The following is a 15885-nucleotide window of genomic DNA, read 5'->3' as shown; positions in this document are numbered from 1 at the left end:
CGCTAATTTGCAGTGAAGTGACAGCGCCAATAAAAGGTGTCACGCATCTCGTCTAATTCCACATCCAGAGCTCGAAATGACCGGAGGGTCTGCAGGGTCTTGCTTGGACGACACCATGACACTTTTTCACTGGAGTGGATCATGAAATCGCGTCGTGACTGTGAATAAAACGATGGAAACTTCCAGCAGAGAAGGAGGCGACCCTGAAGCAGGCAGCTGAGGACAAATGTTTCTCCTTTGCCAGTGAAAGGCTCTGCTTCAAAAATTGGAAACTTCGAAGTGAAGCAGTGTTGGTGATTATCTTCGCTGCTTGTTCACCTTCGTCATTCTGATTCCGTGAAAGTCCATGGCATTACATATCGACATTCTGCCAACGCTTGGCTCGTCTCTTGGGCCAGTGACATAATGGATAACGCGTCTGACTTCGGGTCTGAAGATTGTAGGTTCGAGTCCTACCTGGCTAGAGGGGAATGTTTTGCTTTGACTGTCGTCTACGTTGACGCTCCGCTGTGAAGCCCTTGCGGGATGTCGCCTCTGTGCTTTCTCATTTAAAACTTGCATTTGTCCTGTTGTCCATATCAAATTCCAGCTTTCCACAACGGACACCTCCGTCAGTTTGGGGGTATCTTACTGTGTGTCTCCCTCTGTGGGTGAAAATGAGCATGAGTTCCTCAAAAGGCTTACAATTCGTTGTGGATGTGTCATACTTTTGCCCCGTTATTGTGCCATTTAAGAACATAGGATAACCTCATTGAAATTTGCCCTTGAAACATTAGAACACACGAGACTTTGGGCCAAAGTTGGAAACTGCGAATAGAACAGTGGCACAGTGGTTAGCACTGCTGCCTCACAGCGCCCGAGACCTGGGTTCAATTCCCGCCTCAGGCGACTGACTGTGTGGAGTTTGCACGTTCTCCCCGTGTCTGCGTGGGTTTCCTCCGGGTGCTCCGGTTTCCTCCCACAGTTCAAAGATGTGCAGGTCAGATGAATTGTCCATGCTAAATTGCCCATAGTGTTAGTTAAGGGGTAGATGTAGGGGTATGGGTGGGTTGCACTTCGGGGGGTCGGTGTGGACTTGTTGGGCCGAAGGGCCTGTTTCCACACTGTAAGTAATCTAATCTAAAAACAGATGGCTCTCTGATTAGCCGCAATGCACACGGACGGAATGACGTTTTCCCACAATCTGCAACGGAAATGTTCAGAAAGGGTGTTTTATTTACATCAAATACTATAGTATTTATCGCTTTGTCTTGTTATTTACTTGTGAGGATTCGGTACTCTCAGCACCGTGGCCCGGATCGTATTCCCGTTCATGGAATGGTTGCATTGTTCAGCAAACATATCGGTGTACCAGTACTTCTGCCGATTTATCCGATGCTGGCATGTCATTGGTTTTGTCCAAAATATTATGAAGGTTAACATAAAACAAATAGCTGCAGTTTCTGGAAATCTGATCTAAAAACGAAAATTCTTTGCGAAACGCAGCAGGACTGGCAACAGAAAGGTCTACTTGCCTGCTCTTCGGATGCTGCCTGACCTGCTGTGCTTTTCCAGCATCACTCTGATCTAAAATCTGGTTTCCAGCATCTGCAGTCCTCACTTTTGCCTAGTTCCTTCAGTGTCGCTAGTTCCCAATTCAAGAACTCCATCTCTAGCGGTTTCATGTCTGTACCTCCATGCTGAGGAGTTGAAGACTGAAGAAAAGTAACTCACCCCTCCATCTCTGGGGTAATTAGGGACTGAAAATGAATCGTGTCACATTGGAATATATCTAGATGCGACTTAATCTTTGTCTTTTATTGGGAACCATCTCTTTCATTGTAACCATCAGGAAAGAACATTTCGTTCGCCAGAAAAAGAAATGAATATGTCACTAACCTTTGTTTGCTTCAGGTCCAAGAATGCTCAGATCAATAGCTCCCTTGCTTACCTCTGCTGGTCATGTTCGCAAAGAGATCTAGCAAATTGCCAAGTGTGATTTTCCTTTCAATAAATAATTTTGACTCAGTTTGGCTGCAAATATTTTTTCCTACCTTTGTGCTTTTCTTCTTTTACATTGGTGTCTCGCACCTTACAAATGACAGCAAAGGTATGAAAGGAGATGGAAGCATTTCGCTCATCAAGTCAGCGACAGCTTTCAATGAGATCACGGCTGATTTGGTCAATGCTCAACCCTGCTGCGCTGTATGTAGTCATGGCCGAGTGGTTAAGGCGATGGATTAGAAATCCATTGGGGTTTCCCCACGTAGGTTCGAATCCTACTGACTACGTTGTGAATGCTTTCCTGCAGGAACAATTTTCGCTCAAAGTTCAGAAACCTATTTTGCAAACTAGTCCGGTAATTTGATTAGACTTGGGAAACTCGAGTTCTTCATCAGAAATGTACCATATTTGAAACATTATCTCTGTTTCTCTTTCCAGATACACTCTCGACACATCGGGTTTCTGCAGTTGTTATTGAACTTCCTAAACAGAAGTGCTGCTTTTCATTAGATTCCTTTAATCCCTGTCCTCTGTTCTCTGACTCGGGTCAGTGGCAACACTTCCTCCTGCTCGTCAAAGTGCTCATTTCCCACCGCTCCCTCTCCCATCATTGCAAACAACCGCAGGAAGATGCCACTTAACCATCTTTGTTCACTTTGTTCCAAAATGAAACTCACCAGCCTCAGGAATCTCTCCACCAAACGGGACTTCTCATCCCTGGACATGGTGCAAGCCAGAGGATTGTGAAGAGATACTGTGAAAATATTGTCAGTTAGCAGTTGGAAAAATGTTTAAGAAGCAAACGATATAATTTAGGCTCCAGCTTTGGAAATCTTGACATACTCTTTGGGAAATGGAATCAGAGGAGGATGAAGAAGTGACAACTGTCGGACCGAGTAGAGGACGGGACATTGACTCTTATCTTCATGTATTTTTCACATTTTCCCATATTGCTGAGTATCATGCACATGTAGGTATATATTCAAGTCACTGTTTCAGGTAACGTCTGACCCCTCTATCTCTCTTTACTGAGTGTGGGCATCTTTCATTCATTAATGGGACATCGGTGTTGGTGGCTGGGCAAGCATTTATTTCCCTTTCCGAGTTGCTCTCGAGAAGCAGTTGGGGAACTGCCTTTCTCAACCCATGCACTTCGATGTGCTGTCAGCTGCCAGTGCTCAGGTCTGTCTGGTTTCACTTCTTTGAGAACTTGCAGTATTATATCTGAATGGCTGGCTTGGCCATTGCAAAGGGCATTTGAGAGTCTGCCATTTCTGAGGGTCTGGAGTAACATGTAAGTCAGACCAGTGAAGCTAGCAAGTTTCCTTCTGTGGAGGACACTCGTGAGCCAGGGTTTTTTTTTAGTTTTGACAGCAATCAATATTTCATTAGATTGCTAATTCCAACTATTTTATTGAATTCAAATTCCACCATCTGCTGTGGTGGGTTTGAAGTCCGGGTTTGGGTCATTGTGTGATGTACTTAGCGGGCTGAATGACATCAAGCTGTTCGTGTGTAAATCCTGAGAGGGCAGAATGGTCTCCTCCTGTCTCATTATAATGTTGATGACTGGCTGAATGGGATCGTCCTTTATCTCTGTAATATTACAGAGTGCATACGAGAACAACACATGAGGCAGGAGCAGCAGCTGGCCATTCAGCCCGTCGTGCCTGCTGCACCATTCAGAATGTGTATTGGTGATGTGATTATAACTAAACACCCCTTTCCTCTCTGTTCCCAATAAACATAGATTATCTTGTTCATCAAAGTTCTATGATACCCAATCTTGAGCGTTTTCAGTAACTGTTACTTCGGCATGAGAACGCCACAGATCACAGAACCTTAAAGAGAAAGGAACATCCCTGTCTCAGTCTGAAATGGGAAGGCCCTTACTCTCAAAATGTGTTACCCTAAAACCAATCGCCAATCTTTTGAGATGAAAATGGATGATAATTAGGAACAGATATTGGCCATTCAGTCCTTGAAACCTGTCTTTGTTGCCATTAACACTCGTAAATCACATACTCACCAATTTGAGTCTCCACTGAAATTGCGGGAAGACAATCCCAGGCACCGAAAGATCATATCAGCATGAGACACTGGAGCAGAATTAGATCATTCATCCCATCTAATCTGCCATGGCAATTGATCACCGCTGAAATATTTCTCAACTCCATTCTCCTGCCTTCTCCAACTGACCATTGATCACTTATTAATAAAAATGTTATATCTCTGTATTAAATACATTATCTGTGCCTGTACGTGGGGGGTTTGTTCGTGTGTTTGTGTGTAAATGTCCATATCCACGTGCATATCTCTTGTGCATGTGTTATGTGTGTTAGTGTCAGAATCTAAGTTCGTGTGCACCACTGTTGCATGTTTTTGCAACGTTGTTTTTCAAGAAGATACATTGAAATTGGAATCAATCTCCTTCCTGCTCTCTTTCTGTCCATCCCAGCATTGTGTGTGTGTGTATGTCGTGGGGGGGGGGGGGGGGGGGGCGGTGGGATTAAGTTGTGTGTGTTGATGGTGCTGTCAGCTTGGATGGTGCTGTGAGCTGCTTCCCTCCCTCTCTCCCTCCCAACTGCGATGGAAATAAAGATCTAAAACAATCATGATAGAGATTGATATAAATTCTGCATTATAAACACTGGGATTAAAATCACTGTGACAATCTCTGACACAGGCAGAGACACACTGTGGCACTCTCTGATACTCTCCAACACACTGTGACGCTCTCTGAGACACACTGTGACACTCTCCGACACTCTCTGTGACATACTGTAACGCTTTCTAGCACATCTGAAACACTCTGTGACACTCTCTGACAGACGGTAACACACTCTCTGACACCGACAATGACACTTTCCGACTCTCCCTGACTCTCTGAGACATACTGTGACACTCACTGAGACACAAAGTGACACTATCTGACTCTCTCTGCAGCTCTCTTAGACACACTGTGACACTCTCTGATTCTCTCTGACCCTCTCTCAGACACAATGTAACACTCTCGGATTCTCTCTGAAACACACTGTGGCACTCGCTGACAGATTGTTTGAGACACACTGTGACCCTCTCTGACTCTCTCTGAAACTCTCTGTGGCACTCTATGACACTGTTTGAGACACACTGTGACACTCTCTGAGACACTCTGTGACACTCTATGACTCTATCTTCCACACTGGAACACTCTTTCTCCCCGTGTCTGTGTGGGTTTCCTCCGGGTGCTCCGGTTTCCTCCCACATTCCAAAAATGTGCAGGTTAGGTGAATTGGCCAGGCTAAATTGACCCTAGTGTCAGGTAAGGGGTAAATGTAGGGGTATGGGTGGGTTGCTCTTCGGCGGGTCGGTGTGGACCTGTTGGGCCTGTTTCCACACTGTAACGTAATCTAATCTAATCTAAAAATCTAAACAATATGTCGCTCTCTGTCCCTCTCTGAGACACACTGTGACCCTCCCTCACTCTCTCTAAAACTCTCTGTGGCACTCTCTGACACTGTCTGAGACACACTGTGACACTCTCTGACTCTCTCTGAGACACACTGTGACACTTTGTGGCACTCTGTGACTCTATCTGTCACACTGGAACACACTATGTCACTCTCTGCGCCTCTCTGAGACGCACTGTGACACTCTCTGGGACACACTGTCCCAGAGTACACTGGTGAGTTCACACATTCTCTCTCTCACATACACACATTTGTATACTCTGCTCCCTCACACTCATTGTATACCTGTTATAGCACCAATCCCCCAACAAGGCTCATGCTCCACCACTCTCACTACTGCATGCAGCACCTTCCCTCTCTTTCTGTCTTGCCTTTCTAATGCCCCCCACATAGTTATAGAATATTCTGGGGAATCCTAATTATGGAATGTTCCAGTATTGTTCCAACCTATTCCCAGTTTCAGGAAAACGGCTGTGCCCCAGTGTGTAACACGTAAGAGGATGGAGTAGAGATGTACGTTTTTCAAATCACACACAATTAAAATCCACCATGAGGCCATTCAGTACTTCAAATATGTTCCAACGTTCAATTCGTTTGGGGGTGTTCTGATCGTTTTCTCAGCTCCATGTTGCAGGAAGTTTCAGTCATTCAACCGCCAGCTTCCTGTTACTGAGCAGACGATTCTCAGTCACTTCATACCCCGGGTTTCTTCTAGCATGTGTTCAGAAGACATTTCCCATGGAGATGGATTCTCCTTACAATATATTTCATCTGATTTATAAATTCATGCAACAATCAGCATGCTTTCCACAGACCATTCAAAAACATGCACTTATTTTATGGTAATCGGTATCCAATCACAATTAGTCATTCTGGTTATTTCAGTTGTCTTTCCTTATTGTATTCAGCCAAAGACAGCTTCCAAACATTTGTCTCATTATAAAATACAATTTCTAGCACAGAACATTTTTGTCTCAAATACACCTTTTTCCTTGTCATTAAAATTTCTCTTGTCCTTTTTTCTGCGGCTGATTCTATGTGTAGTAGTTACACAGTCTCCCACTCAGATGGCTGGATGGTTGGTTTGTGATGCAGAGGGAGGTCACCAGTGCAGGTTCAATTCCCCACACTGACAGAGGTTGCCATGAAGGGGATGCTCTCTCAACCACACCCCATCACCCGTGTGGTGACCTTCAATGTAAACCACCATGAGTGGTCTCTCTAATGATAGTTATTTGGGACTCTAATCTATCAATGTTAGCATTTTAACTTATGAGCAAAATAATTTATTGAAAAATATATTATTATTATTATATTATAGCAATAACAAAACAACTCAAATAACTGGACACAATTACACCCATGTGCATGTATATATAAAATAAGTTAAAGTCTCTAAACGGACAGAAGAAAAACAAAAATAAACAATAAGTAATAAATAAATAATATGGCTCAGCATAACAAAGTGATAGCTCTCGTTCTTCGAGAGCATGAACTGATACACATTCATACGTTCATAATTCCTAATAAGTGATTCATTAGACAAAATCGTTATGGCTATATAAAAGCCCTTTTTAGAGTGGCAGGTACGCCTGTATCGCGGTAATCCAAAAAGGGTTCCCATACCTTATATAAATCTCTGCTTTCCGGTGCACCATACTGGTGAGAATGTCCAAAGGGATATTCTCCATGATGAGCTTACAACCACCCAACAGACCCGGGGGATTTTCAGACATCCAAAACTTCAGAATATTTTTCCTAGCACAGGAAGGATGAGGGAGATACTAAAGGACTATTGTGCATCAGTATTTACTGTGGAAAATGATATGGAAGATATAAAATGTAGCGAAATAGATGGCGACACCTTGCAAAATGTCAATATTACAGAGGAGGAAGTGCTGGATGTCTTGAAACGGGTAAAGGTGGATAAATCCCCAGGACCTGATCAGGTGTACCCTAGAACTCTGTGGGAAGCTAGAGAAGTGATTCCTGGGCCTCTTGCTGAGATATTTGTAATATGGATGGTCACAGGTGAGGTGCTGGAAGACTGGAGGTTCGCTAATGTTGTGCTATTGTATAAGAAGGGTGTTAAGTACAAGCCAGGGAACTATAGACCAGTGAGCCTGACGTTGGTGATGGGCAAGTTGTTGGAGGGAATCGTGAGGGACAGGATGTGCATGTATTTGGAAAGGCAAGGACTGATTAGAGATAGTCAACATAGCTTTGTGCGTGAGTAATCATGTCTCACAAACTTGATTCAGTTTTTTGAGGAAGTAACCAAGATGATTGATTAGGACAGAGGTGTAGATGTGATCTATATGGACATCAGTAAGGGTTTTGATGAGGTTCCCCATGGGAGACTGAATGGTATGGTTCGATCTCATGGAATACATGGAGAACTAGCCATTTGGATACAGAACTGGCTCAAAGGTAGAAGACAGACGGTGGTGGTGGAGGGTTGTTTTTCAGACTGGGGGCCTGTGACAAGTGCAGTGCCACAAGGATCAGTGCTGGATTCACTACTTTTTGTCATTGACATAAATGATTTGGATGCAAGCATAAGAGATACAATTCGTAAGTTTGTAGATGACACCAAAATTGGAGGTGCAGTAGAGAGCGAAGAAGGTCAGTGGCTCAATCCCCAACGTAAACAAGAATGGCGAAAGGTGTCAACCTTTGTAGCTGCCTGGAGAAATATTGATATTACTGATTGGCCACACCATTAGTGAGAACCGCAGCCAGAGGATCGCTGGAAAGGACCCTCACCAACTTGATAAAAACTTTGCGTAGACCAAACGATTCTAATGTACAGAAGAGATCCAGCCACTCAACGCAATCAAATGCCTTCTCTCATCTAAAGAAATCAATAATCCCTGGACAGATTGATGTTGACACTCTTGGATCATATTGAGTAAACTCTTCACATTGTAGGAAGATCTGCGTCCCTTTCTTCAGCCTGTTTGGTCCTCTTTGGTGACGGAAGGCAGCAAAGTTTCCACCTTAATGCACGGATCTCAGACAGGATTTTGAGACCAACATTTAATAGTGAGATTGGCGTGTAAGAAGCACAATCCTCCGGGGTCTTCCTTTCTTCAGCATCAGAGAGATATGAGCTTCTCTTAAGGATGGAGGAAGGGGTTTGTGACTGTATGAGAGACGGAACATGTTAAACATCAGCCCTGACAATAGGTTTATAAATTATGTATAAAATTCACTCGGAAATCCATCAAGAACATGCGCGTTTACATTCTGAAGCTGCTTCACACTGTCCTGTGCTGACAATGGTGCATTAAGACACAACACCTATTCAGGGATTACTCCTGGAATGCCAGGTTCTTGACAAATAGCTCCATCTTAATCCATCTATTCTCAAAATGTTCAGTCTGAAATAATTCGGTGAAAAATCTCGGACAGGAGACAATAATATTTTTGTAATTGAAGGTAAGGATCCCAATACCTTCCCTAATTGAGGTATAGAACATAGGACATAGAAAGAACATAGAACATAAAACATAGAACAATACGGCACAGAACAGGCCCTTCGGCCCACGATGTTGTGCCGAACATTTGACCTAGCTTAAGCACCCACCCATGTACCTATCCAATTGCCACTTAAAGTTCGCCAATGATTCTGACTCTGCCACTCCCACAGGCAGCGCATTCCATGCCCCCACCACTCTTTGGGTAAAGAACCCACCCCTGACATCCCCTTATACCTTCCACCCTTCGCCTTAAATTTATGTCCCCTTGTAACACTCTGTTGTACCCGGGGAAAACGTTTCTGACTGTCTACTCTATCTACTCTATCTTATAAACCTCTATCAAGTCACCCCTCATCCTTCATCATTCCAATGAGAAAAGGCCTTGCACTTTCAACCTATCCTCGTACGACCTATTCTCCATTCCAGGCAACATCCTGGTAAATCTTCTCTGCACCCTCTCCAAAACTTCCACATCTTTCCTAAAGTGAGGCGACCAGAACTGCACACAGTACTCCAAATGTGGCCTAATCAATGTCCTGTACAGCTGTAACATCACTTCACGACTCTTGAATTCAATCCCTCTACTAATGAACACTAATACACCATAGGCTTTCTTACAAGCTCTATCCACCTGAGTGACATATTTCAAAGATCTATGAACATAGACCCAAAGATCCCTCTGCTCCTCCACCTTACTAAAAACCCTACCGTTAACCCTGTATTTCGCATTCTTATTTGTCCTTCCAAAATAGATAACCTCACACTTGGCAGGGTTGAACTCCATCTGCCACTCCTCAGCCCAGCTCTGCACCATATCTAAGTCCCTTTGCAGCCGACAACCGCCCTCCTCACGATCCACAACTCCACCAATCTTCGTATCATCTGCAAATTTACTGACCCACCCTTCGACTCCCTCATCCAAGTCATGAATAAAAATTACAAACAGCAGAGGACCCAGAACTGATCCCTGCGGAACACCACTTGTAACTGGGCTCCAGGCTGAATATTGACCATCTACCCCCACTCTCTGACTTCGACCGGTTAGCCAGTTTTCTATCCAAGTGGCCACATTTCCCTCTACCCCATGCCTCCTGACTTTCCACATAAGCCTACCATGGGGAACCTTATCAAATGCCTTACTAAAATCCACTGCTCTAACACCATCCACATGCTTGGTCACCTCCTCAAAGAATTCAATAAGACTTGGAAGGCAAGACCGACACTTCACAAATCCGTGCTGGCTGTCCCTAATCAAGCAGTGTCTTTCCAGATACTCATAAATCCTATCCCTCAGTACCGTTTCCATTACGTTGCCTACCACCAAAGTAAGACTAACTGTTCTGTAATTCCCGGGGTTATCCCTCTTCCCTTTTTTGAACAGGGGCACAACATTCGCCACTCTCCAGTCCCCTGGTACCACCCCTGTTGACAGTGAAGACGAAAAGATAATTGCCAACCGTACTGCAATTTCCTCTCTTGCTTCCCACATAATCCTAGGATATATCCCGTCAGGCCCGGGGGACTTGTCTATCCTCAGGTTATTCAAAATGTCCAACACATCTTCCTTCCTAACAAGTATCTTTCTAGCATACCAGTCCGTTTCACACTCTCCTCTTCAACAGTACGGTCCCTCTCGTTTGTAAATATTGAAGAAAAGTACTCATTCAAGACCTCTCTCATATCTCTTGCGACTCAATACATAGTCTCCCACTACTGTCCTTGATCGGACCGACCCTCGTTCTCGTCATTCTCATGTTTCTCACATACGCATAAAATGCCTTGGGGTTATCCTTGATCCTATCCGCCAAAGATTTTTCATGCCCTCCCTTAGATCTCCTAATCCCTTTCTTCAGCTCCCTTCTGGCAATCCTGTATCCCTCCAATGCTCTGTCTGAACACTGTTTCCTCAACCTTATGTAAGCCTCCTTCTTCTTATTTACAAGACATTCAACCTCCCTCGTCAACCAAATTTCCCTCACACGACCATCTCTTTCCTGCCTGACAGGTACATACATATCAAAGACACGTCGTATCTGTTCCTTGAAAAAGTTCCACATTTCCACGACATCCTTCCCTCAAAGCCAATGCTCCCAACTTATGCTCCTCAGATCCTGTCTTACAGCATCGTATTTACCCTTCCCCCAACTGTAAAACCTAATCTGTTGCATGCACCTAACTCTCTCCATAACCAAGGTGAAAGTCACAGAATTGTGTTCACCATCACCAAAATGTTCACCCAGTAACAAGCCCATCACTTGTCCCGGTTCGTTACCAAGTACCAAATCCAATATGGCCTCCCCTCTGGCCGACAATCTACATACTGAGTGAGAAAAGCTTCCTGGACACACTGCACAAACACCGCCCCATCCAATCTCCTTGATCTAAAGAGCTTCCAATCAATGTTTGGGAAGTTGAAATCACCCATGCCTACTACCCTGTGGCTTCTGCACCTTTCCAAAATCTGTTTCCCAATCTGTTTCTCCACATCTCTGCTGCTATTGGGGGGCTTTGGTAAACACCCAACAAGGTGACTGCACCTTTCCTATTTCTGACTTCAGCCCATACTACCTCCAAAGGCAGATCCCCCTGGAATGCCTTTCTGCAGCCGTTATACCATTTCTAATTAGCAACGCCATCCCCTCCTTTTTTACCACCCTCCCTAATCTTACTGAAACATCTGAAACTAGGAACCTCCAACAACCATTCCTGTCCCTCTTCCATCCACGTTTCCGTGATGGCCACAACATCGTAGTCCCAGGTTCCGATCCACGCCTTAAGTTCACTCAAATTATTTCTGATACTCCTTGCGTTGAAGTATACACACTTGAACCCATCTCTGTGTCCACAAGTATTCCCTGTCAGTGCAACCTTCTCCACAGCCTCCCTACATTCTTGGACATCCTGACAAACAGCTAGCCTGCTTGCTGGACTACCAGTCCCGATCCCATCCCCCTGCCAAATAAATGTAAACACCTCCGAAGAGTGCTAGCAAACCTACCCCCCAGGATATTGGTGCCCTCCTGGTTCAGGTGCAACCCATCCTCTTGTACAGGTCCCACCTTCCCCAGAATGCAGTCCAATTGTCCAAATACCTGACATCCTCCCTCCTACACCATCAAGGCAGCCACGTGATCAACTGCACATAGGCTGTCAGGGAAGAATGTGGTGGAAATGTGGAACTTTTTCAAAGAGCAGATACGACGTGTCCATGATATATATGTACCTATCAGGCAGGAAAGAAATGGTCGTGTGAGGGAGCCTTGGTTGACGAGAGAGGTTGAATGTCTGGTAAAGAGGAAGAAGGAGGCTTACATAAGGATGAAGAAACAGGATTCAGACAGAGCAGTGGAGGGATACAGGATAGCCAGAAGGGACCTGAAGAAAGGGATTAGGAGAGCTATGAGAGGGCATGAAAAATCGTTGGCGGACAGGATCAAGGATAACCGCAAGGCATTTTATGCGTATGTGAGAAACCTGAGAATGACGAGAACGCGGGTAGGTCCGATCAAGGACAGTAGTGGGAGACTGTGTATTGAGTCGGAAGAGATAGGAGAGGTCTTGAACAAGTACTTCTCTTCAGTATTTACGAACGAGAGGGATCGTATTGTAGAAGAGGAGAGTGTGAAATGGACTGGTAAGCTAGAAGAGATACCTGTTAGGAAGGAAGATGTGTTGGACATTTTGAATAACTTGCGGATAGACAAGTCCCCCGGGCTTGACGGGATATATCCTAGGATTATGTGGGAAGCAAGAGAGGAAATTGCAGTACCGTTGGCAATGATCTTCTCGTCTTCACTGGCAACGGGGGTGGTACCAGGGGACTGGAGAGTAGCGAATGTTGTGCGTCTGTTCAAAAAAGGGCATAGGGATAACCCCGGGAATTACAGGTCTGTTAGTCTTACTTCTGTGGTAGGCAAAGTAATGGAAAGGGTACTGAGGGATAGGATTTATGAGTATCTGGAAAGACACTGCTTGATTAGGGACAGCCAGCACGGATTTGTGAAGGGTAGGTCTTGCCTTCCAAGTCTTATTGAATTCTTCGAGGAGGTGACCAAGCATGTGGATGAGGGTAGAGCAGTGGATGTAGTGTACATGGATGTTAGTAAGGCATTTGATAAGGTTCCCCATGGTAGGCTTATGTGGAAAGTCAGGAGGCATGGGATAGAGGGAAATTTGGCCAGTTGGATAGAAAACTGGCTAACCGGTCGAAGGCAGAGAGTGGTGGTAGATGGTAAATATTCAGCCTGGAGCCCAGTTACAAGTGGAGTTCCGCAGGGATCAGTTCTGGGTCCTCTGCTATTTGTAATTTTTATTAATGACTTAGATGAGGGAGTCGAAGGGTGGGTCAGTAAATTTGCAGATGATACGAAGATAGGTGGAGTTGTGGACAGTGAGGAGGGCTGTTGTCGGCTCCAGAGGGACTTAGATATGAGGCAGAGCTGGGCTGAGGAGTGGCAGATGGAGTTCAACCCTGCCAAGTGTGAGGTTGTCCATTTTGGAAGAACAAATAAGAATGCGGAATACAGGGTTAATGGTAGGGTTCTTAGTCAGGTGGAGGAACAGAGGGATCTTGGGGTCTATGTACATAGATCTTTGAAGGTTTGCCACTCAGGTGGATAGAGTTTGTAAGAAGGCCTAGGGAGTATTATCGTTCATTAGCAGAGGGATTGAATTCAAGAGTCGTGAAGTGATGTTGCAGCTGTACAGGACTTTGGTTAGGCCACAGTTGGAGTACTGTGTGCAGTTCTGGTCGCCTCACTTTAGGAAAGATGTGGAAGCTTTGGACAGGGTGCAGAGAAGATTTACCAGGATGTTGCCTGGAATGGAGAGGAAGTCGTACGAGGATTGGTTGAGAGTTCTCGGCCTTTTCTCGTTGGAACGGCGAAGGATGAGGGGTGAATTGATAGAGGTTTATAAGATGATCAGAGGAATAGATAGAGTAGACAGTCAGAAACGTTTTCCCCGGGTACAACAGAGTGTTACAAGGGGACATAAATTTAAGGTGAAGGGTGGAAGGTATAGGGGAGATGTCAGGGGTGGGTTCTTTACCCAGAGAGTGGTGGGGGCATGGAATGCGCTGCCCGTGGGAGTGGTAGTGTCGGAATCATTGGCGACCTTTAAGCGGCATTTGGATAGGTACATGGATGGGTACTTAATCGAGGTTAGAAGTTCGGCATAACATCGTGGGCCGAAGGGCCTGTTCTGTGCTGTATTGTTCTCTGTTCTATGCACACTCTCCCTATTCCTTGCCTCACTGTCACGTGGCACCGGCAACAACCCAGAGATGACGACTCCGTCCGTCCTAGTTTTTAGCTTCCAGCCTAACTCCCTGAGCTCCTGAATGACCTCCGCACCCGTCGTCCTACCTATGTCGTTGGTTCCAACGTGCACCGCGACTTCTGGCTGCACACCCTCCCCCTTAAGGATTCTGAAGACATGGTCCGAGATGTCTCGGACCCTGGCACCCGGGAGGCAACAAACCATCCGAGAGTGTCGCCCATGTCCACAGAACCGCCTGTCCGCCCCTCTAACTAAAGAGTCTCCTATAACTAGCGCTCTCCTCCTCTCCCCCTTTCCCTTCTGAGACTCAGAGCCGGACCTCGTGCCAGAGACCCGGTCACTGCAGCTTACCCCTGCTAAGCCGTCCCCCCGAACAGTATCCAAAGCGGTATACTTATTGTTGAGGGGAACGACCCAGGGGATCCCTGCACTGCCTGCTTCCTCCCCTTCCCACCTCTTACTGTTACCCAGCTACCTCTGTTCTCTGGCGTAACTATGTCCCTGTAGCTTCTATCTATCACCCTCTCAGCCTCTCGAATAATCCTCAGTTCATCTAAATCTAGTTCCAGTTCCCTAACTCGTTCTGTGAGGAGCAGGACCTGACTGAATGGAATGGAAAGGAAGCCAACGAAGTACTGGGGCATCACGCCATTGGAAAAGACAAGTCGGGGTTTCATGGGATGGTGGAACAGATGAATAGATCATGTGGCGTGAAACCAGATAAAACTGAGTTGCGTCCTTATGGAAGTTTCCCTGATGATGTGAATTTGCTGAGAGTAAACAGGAGGGAAAATCCTTCATTCAGATGGATCTATAGCTAGACTTTCGAACTTCAAAACCAGCGATGAATGATAAGGAAAAGTTTGGAGCACTTTTTTTTTCTTCTACAGTAATTGAAATCGAAAATGATTATTTTTCAGGAAAAATGCGTCAGAAGCTGATTCTAAAGTATTTGTAAAAATGCGTGCAGAAACATAATGAGTGAATTTCACCAAGACAGGGAGTCTGGTCGGCCGGGTCGGGTAAGCGTTAGCTGCACAATTTCTAATTGGTTAACGTTAATTGGAAATACACCACAGATCACCTCCAACTGAGTACGACTAAGTGTAGCAAGTGCTGGTTGTGAAGAAAAGTTTAGCAGCTTGTTCTACGTGAACTTCCATAAATTGTAAAAGAACTGAGCTGTTTCTGTTAGCTCAGCATTAAAGGGAAGTCGATAAGCTCAGTCCTCTGCATAATTGGTTTATGATATAAAGTGATGCCAACCGTGTGGGATGAATGATCGCAATGTTTCAGCTTACCATCAGAATCCCGATCTCCCCACTCACCTAACGCTTTATACGATGACGAGAATCAAACCGAAATGAAACTATAGTGAGTGGGAACTGATCTATCGATGGAATGCACTATTTATTTTCATCTATTGCCTTGGAAATTTGGCTTCAATCACAGAGAAGGGAGTGAGACCATTTGCTGCTCACCCATCTCCCCCCAAAATATCCAGTGACAAGACTCGAAAAATGTTCCTGTTTGAATCCTACAATCTTAAAAGCAGTACTTCATACATCTTTATCATTTCGGTTCCAGTTTTGCCGACAACATTGTCCAATGAGATGAATCTAATAATTTTTGGATTGTTTTAATGGCCTGTGCGAGGTTGCAACAAAATCAGTAACATGAAACGAACT

At 45.0% G+C, this 15885-nt stretch overlaps 1 non-coding gene across 1 annotated transcript; it reads left to right on the top strand.

Moving 5' to 3' along the window:
• Positions 1 to 2188: 2188 nt before the first annotated feature.
• trnas-aga (transfer RNA serine (anticodon AGA)) lies at positions 2189 to 2270 on the top strand. Its single transcript has one exon. It is a non-coding gene; the product is annotated as a tRNA-Ser (tRNA).
• Positions 2271 to 15885: the final 13615 nt, after the last annotated feature.

This window comes from Chiloscyllium plagiosum, unplaced genomic scaffold (genome assembly GCF_037043375.1).
Source record: "Chiloscyllium plagiosum isolate Xiang-an unplaced genomic scaffold, Cpla_swu_hap1 HiC_scaffold_53Y, whole genome shotgun sequence".
Taxonomy (NCBI): domain Eukaryota; kingdom Metazoa; phylum Chordata; class Chondrichthyes; order Orectolobiformes; family Hemiscylliidae; genus Chiloscyllium; species Chiloscyllium plagiosum.
This window is presented reverse-complemented; position numbering and strand designations above follow the sequence as displayed.